The sequence below is a fragment of the Tubulanus polymorphus genome, chromosome 12, assembly GCF_964204645.1.
Source record: "Tubulanus polymorphus chromosome 12, tnTubPoly1.2, whole genome shotgun sequence".
NCBI classification, from domain to species: domain Eukaryota; kingdom Metazoa; phylum Nemertea; class Palaeonemertea; order Tubulaniformes; family Tubulanidae; genus Tubulanus; species Tubulanus polymorphus.
The window spans coordinates 2,129,539-2,146,005 of NC_134036.1; the positions used below are offsets into that span (position 1 = coordinate 2,129,539).

At 39.7% G+C, this 16,467-nt stretch overlaps 1 protein-coding gene and 1 non-coding gene across 4 annotated transcripts in view; one reads left to right on the top strand and one right to left on the bottom strand.

Moving 5' to 3' along the window:
• Positions 1 to 16,467, bottom strand: part of LOC141914327 (atrial natriuretic peptide receptor 1-like) — a 213,819-nt gene that overhangs the window by 61,800 nt on the left and 135,552 nt on the right. The gene's annotated exons all lie outside the window — the stretch shown is intronic.
• On the top strand, positions 14,326 to 14,398 carry Trnaa-agc (transfer RNA alanine (anticodon AGC)). Its single transcript has one exon. It is a non-coding gene; the product is annotated as a tRNA-Ala (tRNA).

The window sequence follows — 16,467 nt, forward strand, 5'->3', positions numbered from 1 at the left end:
AACGATTAAGCGCGATTTAGAATCAGGTCATTCGAAAAGTTGCTTCGATTCCAGAATTCAAACTACTTTAAGGACGACAGGGTCACGAAGTCCGCACCTCAGGGAGAAGATCTTTATCAACAACGATTTTGGGATGAAATCAATTTCGTGTAAAATTCGTAGCCTCGCATTTATCGGAATAGCTTCCCACTCGATACACGCAGCAGCAGACGAAGAGTTCACGACGAGGTTATCGCCGATTCGAATCATAAATCGGGATTCGAACCCAATCGAATTACAATCAGTTAACAACGATTTCGTTCTGAATCGATCGATCGATACTCGCACCCGCCGATAACGATCTATATATATCTAATTGCATTCCGACGATAATTAAATCACGTGATGCGTAATTACTTACTACTAGCAGTATACCACGTGAGCAATAAATCGACGTATGCTACTTGCGGGGACAGTCGCCATTGTGTGAATTCGACAAAACGTCTTCAAATATGTGATGACGTCATAGGGGGAACTATGAAGTCGGCCATCTTTCCCGGAAAGTCTCTATCGACTTGACAATTTTTAGAAGCAGTCACCTTTTGCTATAAGTGTTTATTATCGGTATCAATTTGCAGACGACATTCAAAGCAGCTCAATCACCGAATCAAATAGATGCCGCCATTCTGAAAGCAGCGATCCATTCACTGACACTAAAGGGGGATTCATGGAGGCAGCCATGTTTTCTAGAAGTTTTTACGTTATCATTTGATTATGTCAAAGAGGGATTAAAGGAAGTGGTCATCTTTCCTGCCATGCCAGTATCACCAAATCAAGTTGTTGATATAATAGGATTTTGAATAGGCGGCCATCTTTTTTTTTCTCAGTTACATCACATTGATGATGTCATAGGGGGATTTTGGAGGCAGATATCTCCTTCGTAAGTATCACCACTAGAACTTGATGACGTCATTAGGGGATTTACGGATGCGGCCATCGATTCTGGCGATGTCTAAATCGCCGAAGGCCTTGATAAGCATCATTTACATATAATGTCATAATCCGCCCAGAAGGCGTGAGGGAAAATCAATTCAATTCATGAATTTATTCATAAGTCATATCTATATGTATATATACACACGCATATATCGGCATAGTGTGATTATACTTACTCCCGGAGTAGCGTATGGCGCCTGGATTAAATTCCAACCCCGAGAGTAAGCGACACTTGATTACCTTAAATTCATTAGGCGAACGACATTGAAGTGACTTAAAACCGATAATAACAACTACGCGGCCAACAATCGAGTCAGTTGGTAACGCAGGGAACCACGAGCCGGTTTGTTTATTTATTCACGAATGCATTTAGTAAATTATCAGTTTCATTGTCTCTCATCTCACAATCTCACTATCACTCTCACAATCTCCCAAAGTGAAGCATCCACTCAAAAATACAAAAACATATATAGCAATTAACACGACTCAGAAAGCTATACAAGTATGAGCGTTATGGCGATTAAGTCACGTTTTAAATCGCTCCCCGAAGAATCGCGCTGTTTTTATTGAGAATTTCAGCGAGAATTTCATACGAGTCGTTTACACAATAACACTCAATCCTCTATAATACAGACAGGGCGGGTACAAGGCCTATTTGTGATGGTCTTGTAACGCGTTCAAGGGTATTTCTATCGTTGAAACGGTATTTTGTGTGGGCTTTGAAAATCGTTGATGGGAAATAAAAAAGCTAAGAGGTCAATTCAAAAGAATCTAAGTAGAAAGTTAAGCATTCTTTAAGAAAGGGGCAGCTCAAAACAGGTTTTGGAATTAAGGATCACAAAACAGCATAATTGTTCCCTTCAATAAGTAATATTTATGTCACATTTTCCCATCCGCCAAAGCGGCGCTAGTCGACTCCTCATTCTAGTTCCATCTTTCCATTTATGGCTCGACGCCAGAATAATGCATCGCTAATGACAACGCCGACGAAAAATAACGACACTACAACAATACAGACGGTTAACAATGTGCTGATTCGATTATCTCTCTCTCTGTCTCTGTTTCTGTATGCTACTCGGGGTGATGGCGAGTGCGCACGCCATCACCATCACGTGTTTTACGAAATATCCTAATTTGGAAGCGAAAGTCGAGTTATTACGGATCGTAAAATTATTTTTATCACCGCGACCAGGCGATGGCGTAGGTCTGGAACAGACGGTGCGCGCATCCCTAAAGCGCCGCGGGGACTGCGAATACGGGATATAAACGGATTTTCATGTCGGCGCTATAGCGGACCTACCAGACCGGTGGGAGGGAGAGAGTTGAGAGATGGAAGGTCAGGTTAATAACAAGCGGAAAGAAGGATATATGGTTTTATGCGCCGTTTACTGCCAAAGGTCTGTTCAACGTCAGAGATATTAAAAATTGATTCGTGATAGAGTTAACAGTATGATTCGATGATTTTCACATTCTTTATTATAGAAACGTCTATATAATAGCCCCCCCCATAATTGAAGCTATGGATGTGGATTTATGTTTATATCATCCATTGCAAATGTTTCCACATCAATTTGCTGATGTCATAGGTAGATTTCAGAAGGCATCCATTTTGTGTTTATATCATCCGTTGCAAGTGTTTCCACGTCAGTTTGCTGATGTCATAGATGGATTTCAGAAGGCATCCATTTTGTGTTTATATCATCCGTTGCAAGTGTTTCCACGTCAGTTTGCTGATGTCATAGGTAGATTTCAGAAGGCATCCATTTTGTGTTTATATCCTCCATTGCCAGTATTTCCATATCAGTTTGCTGATGTCATAGGTGGATTCCAGAAGGCATCCATTTTGTGTTTATATCATCCATTGCAAGTGTCTCCACATCCTTTTGCTGATGTCATAGGTGGATTCCAGAAGGCATCCATTTTTCTGTCAGCAGTGTCGTACAGTGTACTCAGAGCACCAGCAGCAGCCGCGATAAAACATTAAACCGTTTAGTCAGTCGTGTTAATTTATCGATTCGACCAAACGATGCTTGATACTCCTCGCCTGTGTTAAACGCGCCGTATAATTTAACCATAATGAATCCGACTTGAAAAGATTGTTGTTCATGACAGAGAAAAACGACACTACTCACTCTCTCTCTCACTCTCTCACTATGAGCTCCTCGATGTTAGCAAGTCCATTCATCAGTAACAGATCTACTAACGATGCTGTGTTCTAGTTCATGTAAATGATACTGATAATCAAATAATCAGATGAGTCGACACCAGATAAGTCGACATCAGAAAAGTCCAATTAATCAAAACATCATTGGTTACATTATATTGAATTTGTCTCTATTTTGAGTATTAATTTATATTTTGCTTTCAAACTTGCTAATGACGTACCGGTAAGTCGCCATTTCGTTATAAGTCATCAACAAACTATCCAACACAACTACGACGACTTGATGGAGGTTGATTGTTTCTAGAATCAGTGCTGCTAAACTCTCTTCTCTCCATCCATTCGCTTTACTGCATTATAATTACGAATTTTTGAGTCCCAATTTATGAGTGCAATTTAATTTACTAAAAAATCGCGTAAGTCGTAATTTGGATGAAGAGCAACATAATAATCACGAGCATGGTCCGAACAATGACTAATTAAACTGCTAGTTTTATTGTAGTCTTATGTTATGAAGATGCCATTTTCAGCCATAAGATTACATCGATGGCAAGATGAGTCGAGTCGAGTGAATGAAGGAGATGAACATGATCGAGAGATTTGTGCCGATGTGGTTACTGGTGCGGATGCCGGTTGGGCGAGAGCAAATTCGAAAAGGAAATGAATATGGGGAAAACAGGACAGAATCGAAGAGCTGGTTGTTGGGAGTAGCATCAGCGAGCAAGAAAATGAGGAGAAAAAAAGGATAAAGCGTGGTGGGCAAGGAAATGAAGATAAGAGGGGAAAAAGGGGATGCTTGAAGTTGCAGCGACATCAGCGAGGTATGGTGAGGTGACAAGATGAGAAAAGGGAAATTTCATAATTGAACTTGCGGCAGCAGCATCAGAGGGGATGGTGTGGTGAGCAGGGTGACAAGAAAAAGAGAAATCTTAAAATTGAAGTTGCATCATCAGTAGTGATGGATGATAGACACAAGATGGTTAGCTGATGTGTTTGATGGTCCATGGTAGTATAGGCGACGCGAGTTAAGTAAATGAGGAGACATGTGCTATTGTAAGATTTTGGTGCGAAAGCTGGAAGTTACATCAGTATTAGTAGCGATGGAGAGAATAAGAAGAACAAGATGAATGATGATGGGTTAGCAGGTGAGGGATGGTTTGGACAGGGAGTGAAGGTAGTTTACCACCAGTGTGGCAGGTGGTTAAATGAGGTTGCAGTCGGCATATTTCCCGAATCTAGATAATGATAGCCATCTACAGGTAGGCGGGACAAGGTAAACGCACTCGATAAGACGGTGAAATTGAGGAGGGTGTCATTACTGTAGTGGACAGCTAGATTGAGACATAACGCCTCGCGGGATAATAGTCCTCGAAGATTGAGTTTCTTCTCTTCGAGCGAGAAAAGGGAATTTGACGTCTTGTGTCACTGGTCGCACAATTTACAACAACTAACAACAATCTGTAAGCGTGAGAGGAAAGAGAATACACGTTCGGGGCTGTAAAACGAACAGTGATATTTCCTCTAATACTCGAGAGGTTATTTATCCAGTTGGCGAAAGATAAAAGGCATAAAAACTACTCGAAGGTGAAGGTATTATTTCGTGTAATGCTATTCGCCATTCAGCCATCGCTCCCAGGACATTCGTTGCCATTTCCTTCGCATACCCCTCTCCATATCCTTCCTTCTATATTCATTTCCTTCATTACTCCACTCCTTATTTCACTTCCTTTAAAGCCCTTCTACTTCCAGCATGTGAATCCTTATAACGAATGATGATTTTTACATAGCCCATACGCATACTTGTGCCCATACGCAACCCTAACTACCCTAATAATAATACAAGCGCGTATCACATTTACTAATACATCGTTACCCTGCGTTAACCCTGCCATCTCCCTCCACATGGGCACGTAGGACAACAAACACGTAGTTTGCCTCATCTTTAAGATTCCCAAATACTACAATAGCTCTGCATTCTTGTCCTAACACACGGAATAGAAGATGACAAGCCAACAGTTCACATCACAACGAGATTTATGTATCAGCATTCTTTTCCCAACATTATCTAGTTACCCAATATCTTACTACATAATGGATCTGCATTCTTGCTCCAATACTTGGGATAGAAGATGACTGATCGCAGTGAGACAGTGGCTCAGCATAATGGCCCCAACACCTTTGAGCATTGAGGTCCCTCACTAGGCAATTATTCTCGATAAATCTTTCACTAGCCCACGGATCGCCCTCGATTTAGAAACAGGCAATCGCATGTCCAACAGTTTACAGTTTCACACCTAGATGATGTTTCGGCATAATTTTCGCAACACCTTTAAGTTTTCATATATCTTACAATGCAAATTTTCAATAAATCCTCCTGACTCAGATCCCAGATATGGGAACAGAAGATGACAAGCCAACAGTTATCATCACAGTAAGACATAACTTTCGAAACACCTTTAAGTTTTAAGTTTTCGAAGCCCATTACTATGCAACTATTCTTAAACCTTCATCACCGGCTCTTGAGACCTCCCTTCACACAGGAGATGACAAGCTCGCCATTTGCATGACAGTAAGATAAATGGCGGCTATCTTTACATACACACAGAGTATCGGTTCAGTTATATTTACTAATCACCCGTCCCTTACTGATTGGTCTATTAAACGTCACTCCATCAAATATATCTTTAACCACGAGTCATTAATGACAATTCATCACCCTGGAGGGTTGTTTATACGCGCGGTATAAAGCCTTCTTTCAACGTCGAACGCTGAAGCTATCGACCCTTACCCTCCTCCTTGATATAGCCACACTTACGCGAGTTAGACGGGTCCTCGGAGAGAATGAAATGTAACCGCATTATCGTCGCAAGTCAAGTTGACTTTGTGTTCCAACAAACAAACACCAGTGGCGACCACGGTCATTTCATATAATGATGTAATAAAGCGGATAGTCTTCGGCTTAGACTCCAATGAGCGTTTAAATTACAGTAATGGCCTCGATAAGAAGACGATGTACTAAGAGTTCCAAGTACGTTGAATGCGAAATAACTGATTCATTGACAATTAGAAATGAATTGTCATAATCTCATTTATCCTGCTGATTACCTTGGTGTTTAAGCTTTCCTTAAACAAAGTCATCCATATTTTGTCAGTTGAACTTCATGCGAATTGGGTTTTTATCTAATTGCTTCGTAACAAAATATGGGCCATCAATCTAAATAGCGCTGTGCAACTGGCTAAAAATCTGCCAAATAAAAAGAACGGCCTAATTGACACAAGGCTTAGACTAAAAATACAAATTGAGATCTCTTTTATGAAGTTGTAAGCCCCAGAAAACCCGTCCATAATCCATCATCAGCAATCTTGACAAAGATTACGATTCAACAATGCGCGTCGATAATGTTTGAATATAAGTCGCCATGGTTAAAATATTGAGTGAGAGTATAAACACGTCTGCGTGCTTAAAAGCCCGTCCCTTATCTATCATTACCGAAGTTGCCAAAGGTTGGGCTTCAACAATGCCTTTCGTTAATGTTTGAATATTTGTCGCTATGGTAAAACACCGTGGGAGGGTTGTATAAGGAACGTCTGCGAACTGAACAAAAAATGAGCGGTCGAATTCGTCTTGATAAATCCAACCATCTATAACTAACCGAATCTAGTCGTCTGCGCGAATTTGAATAAAGTGATTTGACGGTCTCAACGGAGCACGATACAGGAAATCTAAATGATTGAGAGTGCGGAGAGAGTGAGAGAGAGAGTGAAAGGGAGAGGAGAGAGAGGAGTTGTAGCTAGTGCTGGTGTTGGAAGTGTCACGCTTCTCTTGAGACTATACTACGCGAGACATAAACGAATAAATTCATTCGCTACGTTACGGAAGTGCGAATCACTTTTCTAATACGACGTTTGTATTTGAGTTGTAAGTTGTAAGTTGTCGTTCGTTATTCGAGTTCCGACGTTAATTCACAAGAAATGATGCAAGTTCACAAATTTTGTAATTTAAATGTCAAATCGAAGTAGCATCGAATCCGGAAGTGTACCAAACCCGGAAGTAAATATTCCTAAAGTTCAATGTAAAAAAGTTTTGTTTTAGATCATCGTCAATGAGAAAAAAACTTCAAAACTTCAAAACTTCAAACCGTATATCAACATAATCAAGTTAAATGCCGAAAAAAGGTTTAACCAATCCAAACCTGGAAGTTAGATGAAACCGGAAGTGAAAATGACAATTACTTTCTTCTGACAGCGAAAAAAAATGATTAAAAAGTCTCTTCGTATCAAACCCGGAAGTAGAAACGAATTCAGACTGCTCCAATAAACTACATCACTAATCTAATAGAGATTTCCGATATTTAAGTGTGAGATTGAATTTACTTTTTTGACCAAATCTTATTAACGTCTGGTCGTCTGCTATTGATACGAAATCTAATTCAGCTGATGGAAATGTGGTGAAGTAGAAAGGATGGGAAAGGAGGACAGGCAGGGAAAGGAGGACAGGCAGGGAAAGGAGGTAAGACAGGGGAAGGAGGAAAACAGGGAAAGGATGATAGTTAGTTTTGAAAAAAAAAACTCTGCAAATGTCAACGGATTTTTTGCTGTCGTCTGCTCAGAAACGGTATCGATCAGTCAAGAGGAGGATGGAGAGAGAGAGAGGATCTTCCTGACTTTTATCAGTTTCAGACAGCTGTAGTGTCGACCACACGACCCACGAGTGTCGCGTGAATCAAATCAGTCTATTCAACACCGAAATTTGTTTTTACACATCGCCGAACACAAGTCGATGAGGCGTGGTTGAGAGCGAGAGGGGAGATAGAGTGGAAAGGCAGAGAGGGGAGAGGAGTGAGTGGGAGTGAAAATCGGAGCAAAAATTCGATTTCAGATCGAGCATGTCTTATAGATGTATCTGTTTTGGATTCTGGGTAATTGGAGATGTGATGATGGCTCTGAATCAGATGACATTTTGGATGGCTGCACGAAAATAGTCCAGGCCCAGCTCAGATTCCTTAGCATGAACATCAAATATTTAGGCCTAGGACTAATTTAGTCCCAGGTGATTTTTTATAAGACGGATAAATGAAAAGAGTTGAAATCCGATATAGCCGATTACTAGACCAACTAAATCGATACTGGTTTCTGATTGGCTGACGATATTTAGCGATCGTCTGCTCTATCCGTTGTCACTGTAGGTACATCGTATTTACCCGTCCACATCCGGGACATCAACGCAATAACCGGCAATCTACAGCGATCGATCACGTGACATCCGGCGAGACGGCGCATCAATCAATGCTAACTTCCGGTCCCCTACGGGGGCGACACGTACCGCGAATTAGAACGGTATTTGTTTACCCCGAAACCTAAACACTCACATTCACAGCGATCGAGAAGTTTTATTGTCTTTGACATGGACGTTTTAGATGAAACAGTTTGATATGCTGGATATTGAAATCTGAAGACTTGGCCTTGCGCCGCTCTACCCTGGACCCCAGTATCCGTGCTGCATTCTTCTAATTGGTGAACGTCCACACTTCACATATTGTGTTCAGTGCTTCACCTGAGACATTTCAAATTGAAAATGAACTACAAACACCAGATATTAGACATTTTATCAGCACACTTTCAAAAACTGATCGTCCACACTTCACATGTGTTCAGTGCTTCATCTGAGACATTTCTAATTGAAAATGAACTACAAACACCAGATATTAGATATCTTATCAGCTCGCTTTGAAAAACTGATCGTCCACACTTCACATGTGTTCAGTGCTTCATCTGAGACATTTCTAATTGAAAATGAACTACAAACACCAGACATTAGATATTTCATCAGTACACTTTCAAAAACTGATCGTCCACACTTCACATGTGTTCAGTGCTTCACCTGAGACATTTCAAATTGAAAATGAACTACAAACACCAGACATTAGACATTTTATCAGAACACTTTCAAAAACTGATCGTCCACACTTCACATGTGTTCAGTGCTTCACCTGTGACATTTTTAATTGAAAATGAACTACAAACACCAGATATCAGCACACTTTCAAAAACTGATCCTGTAGGTTCAATCCGCTATCAAATGCCTAAGATTTCAACGTAATTGCAACGCGAAATGATTACGTAGCACTTAAATGTCTAGCAAAAAAATGCACAACGTTTGAAAACGCTATAGAATTTCATACGAACAATCGTTACCGTTAGAATTTAAACATCTGTTGCCATAGAGAATACAATGTAGTCGGTATTCATTGTTTATTGTAAATCTTCTTTAACTGACATTAATTTCGATCGAAACAAAACCGCCGAGCAGACGATCTGAAATATTCCCGACGATAAAAATCTAATAAACAAAGTTGCACACCTGTGACAGACGATATTGCAGGGTTATCTTGCAATAGATTGTTGTCGGTAAAAAAAAATTGCGACGAAACAAAACGTTTAACACAATCCAACGAGCTTTAGAGTGATCTAAAATGTGCTAAGTTTTTAGATCACAACTACAATGAGCTTAGACTGGTCTTAAGTTGTTAGATTGGCTATAGAACCAAAATGAGCTTAGACCAGTCTTAAGTTGTTAGATTGGTTATAGAACCAAAATGAGCTTAGACTGGTCTTAAGTTGTTAGATTGATTATAGAACCAAAATGAGCTTAGACTGGTCTTAAGTTGTTAGATTGATTATAGAACCAAAATGAGCTTAGACTGGGCTTAAATTGTTAGATTGGTTGTAGAACCAAAATGAGCTTAGACTGGTCTTAAGTTGTTAGATTGGCTATAGAACCAAAATGAGCTTAGACCAGTCTTAAGTTGTTAGATTGGTTATAGAACCAAAATGAGCTTAGACTGGTCTTAAGTTGTTAGATTGATTATAGAACCAAAATGAGCTTAGACTGGGCTTAAATTGTTAGATTGGTTGTAGAACCAAAATGAGCTTAGACTGGTCTTAAGTTGTTAGATTGATTATAGAACCAAAATGAGCTTAGACTGGGCTTAAATTGTTAGATTGGTTGTAGAACCAAAATGAGCTTAGACTGGTCTTAAAGTTGTTAGATTGGTTATAGAACCAAAACTTAGACTTAAGCTGTTAAATTAGTTATAGTACTAACTAGGTTGGTCTTAAGCTGTTAGATTGGCTATAAAACTGTGGGTCTTAGATCTGCAACCCAACTCCAGACTTTGGAATATTTCCCAGAATAGTTGGACTCCTAAGAATGCGGCAGAAATGAAGTGATATACCCACTCCATCCCCTCCCCGGGTCTACAAAAATAATCATCTCAGACGAGTTTATAATTATCCGCAATCCAATCTCCGCGTCTATCATCGGCGCGTCAACTTTTTTTTTACAACGTATTCAACGCTTCAACGTCATCCACCGGAAGTTAGCTGTCGTTATACGTTAACGCTACATCGGTATTTATCACCGCAACACGAACGCGTCGAAGCGTTTTTACGTTATCAACGTTACGTCGACGTAAAGCGACGCGAAATGAAAATTATCCAGCGGCAACAACGTCAACGCCGAACGCAGACTTCTACGTTTCTCTTCCGGAAATGTTCGACAATGAACAACAATGCCGGCAGTTTTTTTTCAATAATAGAAAACCTCGAGCGCAACAATCGAGTAAACGTTTCGACGTCTGATGATGAAGTTATCATCCGTTAAAACGTTTCTTTTTTCCCGATTTCGTTAACGTCTAATTTAGGAAACGTTTTGACGTTAACGCATGGCAACGTATACGGATTAGCGTTGACGCCACTTATCGTCGATTGGCGTTATTCGATATAAAAATGAAATAACGTCTTGGAATGATATTGATATATCGATATCAATATCCGATATTTCAACAGCGCGTATTGAGAGCCGTTTTTTTTCGATTGCGCAAAATAGAAGTAATTTCAACGTACAATAGACAAGAGCGATACTCGATAGAACGTCGTTGCGAGGAGACAGGAGAACAATGACTGGGTAGTGTTGCGGATAAGATCGGCGTGTTTTGCGGGGAATCGGGATGATGCGATCTTTTGAGTCAGTCTGCAATTTGAAGATGAAGATTTCGAAGATAAGACAGATGAAAGCATATCTTCTGCCGTTGCTGCTGCTGCTGCTGCGCTACTTGTTGATAGCCAGCGTTTTGAGATAATAATGAATATAAAGCCATATCCGTCTATTAGCGTTATCCAGTCGGCCGTCGATAAAATCAATTCGGATTTTTCTTTACTGAACCTACTCCCCCCATATCCTCCCTCTCCGCCCCAATCTCCCCCACTCCTCTCAACTTTCATCCTCCCTCCCTCTTGCCTCCCATCTCCTCTCTATCTATCTCTCCCCTCTCAACCTTCAAAATACAACAGCGATTGTTGTACGTATATACGTAACGCTGTATCGTAAACTAAATATCAGTTTTTACGTTAACGCTGAAACGAACGAACGAGTAAGTGGGTCCACTCGACGTCGACGTAAGCGTAAACGCGCATCCTCGCTGTAATTATCAATACGTCACTGTAGTATTCGATTACCAGTACTTATAACGGTATACTCGTCCGCTTTCTCGCTCAATGATCGTTAACTTGGGCAAATATTTTTTCCCGATTTTCCAATCTAGTCAAGTATTAAAAACGATGTTTATTAGAAAATCACGTTCGCCAGCTATTATCGGCATGTGTAACTATCGATCTCACATCATCCCCTTCCTGTTCCTCTCTCTCTCTCTGCTTTTGTCTTCCTCTCTCATTCTCTCTTCTCTTTCCTTTCCTCTTATCTTCAGCCTCCTCTATTCTCCCTCGCTCTCTCTTTCCTCTCCTGTCTCCTCCATCATCCTCTCCCCTCTTCTCTTCCGCCTCCTCTATTCTCTTATCACTTCCGCCTCCTCTCTCACTCTTCTGATAATTACTCTACCCTTTTCTCCAAACATTATCCGTTGTACACACGTATATTATAACCGTCGAGCTATGAGACATAATTTATCTAAGAAACTATTTTTAACATTCAGTTTCAACTAAAATGAAAAGTCAACAGTCGTTCCTTTAAAATCCCTCAACCCCAACGCTTTCGCGAAAAAACCCAACAATCTCCTTCATCAGAAATCAGAAAGGCCCCAACTTCAAATATTTTGTTCTCCCACGCTTCTAAAAGAAAACATCGATGGCCTTGAAAATACTTCAAACTTTTCCATTTTCGACAAAATTCAACGTCGAAAGTAATTATTACTTCGAAAAAAAATTTAATTACGTTATCTCGCCTTTTTGATTCTGACGTTGACGTCACACGACGTATTTTACGGTCGACGGCGTTCGCGACGTTACCGCTGCCGCCGACGTCGTTAACGTAAAATCGACTCTAACGCTGTTCATCTTACGCTTCGACGGACGACAAATTGAAATCACGTTCCGGCGTTGATAATTACGTCGAACAGCGTTTTTACGTTAACGGCAACAGTGTATTTTTACGCTACGTTGATTCGCGTCGTACGCTGAGAGTTTTGACTTCCGATAAGCGTTGTATTTTTCAGGAGAACACGTTTTACCGAAGTGGTTTTCATCTCGACGAAGAACCTTCAAGCGAACCCCTTTAAATCGAAAATACTTATTTACGTTAACGGAAAATGGTCCGTCGGACTATCTGATCGCGGACTAGTCACCGAAATGGTCCATGATTTGAGCAACGGCCTTTTACACCTGAGACACACATAATTCAACCTATTGAAACACTTTTGCATTCATTTTTATAACATTCCATATCTTATATCTGTCACTTCAATAACTTGTGCATTATCCTAAAGATCCTAAGAAATCTAAATTTTTCTCTGATATTGCTGGAAACAAGACTTGTCTCCAGCACAGCTAACTGAACCAAAAATTTCAGATTCAAAAATAATTTTTCGCGAAGCAAATGTAAGTAATTTCTTTTTCTATAAATAAAGCTTTCCATAAAATATTACTGCATTAGTCAACAGAACCAGAAAATTCGAGATTAAATTTTCGATGGAACTGGGTTCCTTCTTCGTGAACATCCAAATGATTATCTTTCAGAATCGGAAGAAGCCTTCATTAAGCCATGACGACTATTTGTTTAAAGCCACAAGAAGATCCCGACGGTGATATTTACGTTTGATATTTACACTTAAACGAAAACATTTCGAGATCACAGTCGAAATGGAGTCCAAACAGACCCAACACCAAATTAAACCAATATTTAAACAGACAGATAGGCATATAATTATGAAGCCATGTATGTACTATTGAATTAGGAACACACTATATCGACGTGCCGATGTTTTAAAGCGAAAATCCTTGAACAAAATTTTTGAAAATATTTTCGAAAAATTTATTGAAAATGTAACGATAAAACTCGATGTTTTTCAATAATTTCACCGAAAATATTTATCAGATTTTATTCCGAGGATTTCTAAATTTCGATATTGGCAAATTAATCTCAGGTAGAATTTTGAAATCGAGCAAGTCGCTCAAAACTCCAAGGGCCGGTTGTAAAGACTGGTATTATCTTTAACTCAATTGATAATGAATTGAGTTAGCCCCGGGGTTAAAGGTAATACTAGTCTATAAAACCGGGCCCAACGCTATAACAATTGAAAATGCATTTTAACCATGGTATTTGTCCAACAATCAACCTTTTGAACAACGTTATCCCTAGGAATAACTTCTACTTTAATACAAGGTCTTTCGATCCGCGCCCAATTAGAAAGATGTCTGGTCTCATGTTTAGCCTAAGAACTAAAAGCCTATATTGACTTTTAAACCTAGACACTACAGAGGTTGACATTCGACCAAAGCACATTCGGACTAAGTAATGCCATCCATCCTTTAATCTCTGTTTACAAACATTATGATTTTAAATAGGGTAATTTACACCCATAACTCCTACTCGGGATGAAAGGACCGATTGCCTTTATGGGTATCAAGTCGATTACCGTCAAATAGGCGGATAATTGCGCGCGCATGATGTCCACACCGTTAGATCGTATACTGTTAATTATACCAGTTTTATGGATGGCAGATACTGTAGATGCTTAATACACAGTTATATAGAGCAGCCCGGTACACTTAGGCTGTGGAGAGAATGATGGCCGTAGCATTAAAACCACGATTAACTTCAAATATCTCACGGCACTGTTCCGAGATTACCTATAGTTATAGAGATTGTCAGAACAACAATGGCACCGAGTATGACAGGGGAACTAGCTCAGATGGTAGAGCGCTCGCTTAGCATGCGAGAGGTACCGGGATCGATGCCCGGGTTCTCCATGAATTTATTTGTCATTTTGTTTTTTAACAAGACTAAAGGCTCGATGGGAGAAGGGGCGCGATAAGGGAACGGGGAGTCGATTGTGTAAAGTACCATTGATCGTTTTTAAGTCTCCACTAACACGAAGTCAACACAGCTGTCTATGAAACCAGTGATTACAATAGGAGGCTTCGATATTAGCTTCGCTGTTAAGCTTCGGTTCCATCTCGAGTATAAAGAAAATACTGAACCTAACTACTAACACGCTCTATTTAGTCGCGGTATCCGTCTGCGGGCAAAGGGTGATTCGTGAGACATGTTAGAGAGAGGGGGAGAGAGAGAGGGAGAGGAGGGGGAGGGGGAAATATTTGGAAGCAGACAATGAAGGCAAGTCGATGAACCAGGGCCTTCACCCATAATCACAATTCCAGCAACAATTTTATTGCCCGTTTTCGCGCTATTTCAGCGCAACGGTTCTCATTGTTAACGGCTGCTACGGTACACGCCGTCGTTAGGCGTCGATAACAAACAATTATTATTATTACGCAATCAATTCCAAATCTCGGAGTAAAGCTAATAATAATAATGATGATAATATACACCCGAGTTAAATATTAATCGCGTGAAAACATTTATTTTACTCGAGAGTAAATATTTAATAACCATTAACAGCGCGAGAAATGACGAGATTTGAACGAGAGCGGATTACAGGGGTGATTGTCAATAGGTGCTCCTCGCTTTAGGAATCCAATTCCACAATTTTACGGTAAAGTTCCAGATCCAAAGTTTTTAGGGCGAAAAAATTAATTAATTAAAAAATACGATTATTTTTAAAATTTGGGTAACGATTTTATACTATTCAAATTCAATTGAAAATCCATCACAAAAAGAAAATTAGATTTCAATTTAATCTTACCTCTAACCGAAATAAAAATGAATATAAGGTATATTTAGTTGAAAAAAATTCTAATTTTCTGAAACAAAATGTTAAATTCAAACGATAAAACTATAATTCGATTTCACAGTCAAATCAACCTACAAAAATTCGAAGTATCAAAAAGAGACAATTCTCTGTCAGACAGAAATATTGAATTTTAATTTTACGAAATAGATTTTTGCCTTTGTCGCTGAATTTGACAAAAACATAAAACAATTCCAAAGACAACTAGTCTTAATGGCGAGACAAAGAGAAATCGTTTGTTTGTGAAATTCCAAATCGAGTAGGCAGAGACGACAATTCGCAAAACCGATTGAATTTGTCTTCAAGGCAAAAACAACAGTCGTCTGCTGTATCCGTTTTCTCATTGACGATATACACAATATTTTACGGGGTAATTTAGTTATCGATTTTCCAATCATTTTAAGACCGGTTTTATCAATATTGTTCTGTAATATACTAATAAAGAGACCTGTAGCGAAACTTCGAAATCAAACTCCGATAAACCCTGTGCTGAAAACATGGCTGCCACAATCGATCCACCTATGACATCATCATCCATCAAATTGATATGGTGACATTGATACTTCCTGAAAAATATGGCTGCCTCCATTAACCTCCCTATACGACCACAGCATTATATTGAAACTTCCAGTAAAGATGTCAGCCCCTATAGATCCACCTATGACATCATCAAATAGATGTAGTGATATAGGTCCTTCCTGATAAGATGGCCGCCCTGACAAATCCACATATGACGTCATCAAATTTATGTGGTGATGATTCCAGAAAAAATACTGCATTGATAAATTCCCCTATGACGTCATAAAATTGTAGGATTCCGGCTCTGGTGCAGGTTGGGTAACGGTCCGCGGGAATTCCGTGCCGTTGGGAAACCCCCCTCCCCCTCTCTCTCACTCCCCCGACTAAATACACACTATAGACTGTTAGTAATCAAACATCGACATGTGATATGTAAATATATTTACTCATATCGTTAATTCGATAAACAGAATTTCGAGCTGTTGGTATTAGATAGCGAGTTGTATGACGATGAAGGAGAGATAGGGCGATGGCAGACGAGAAGGCTTTTAATCCAGCCTACATAAGACATAAGACATAATTCGTTATTCAAAGAAAAAGAAAAAAAGA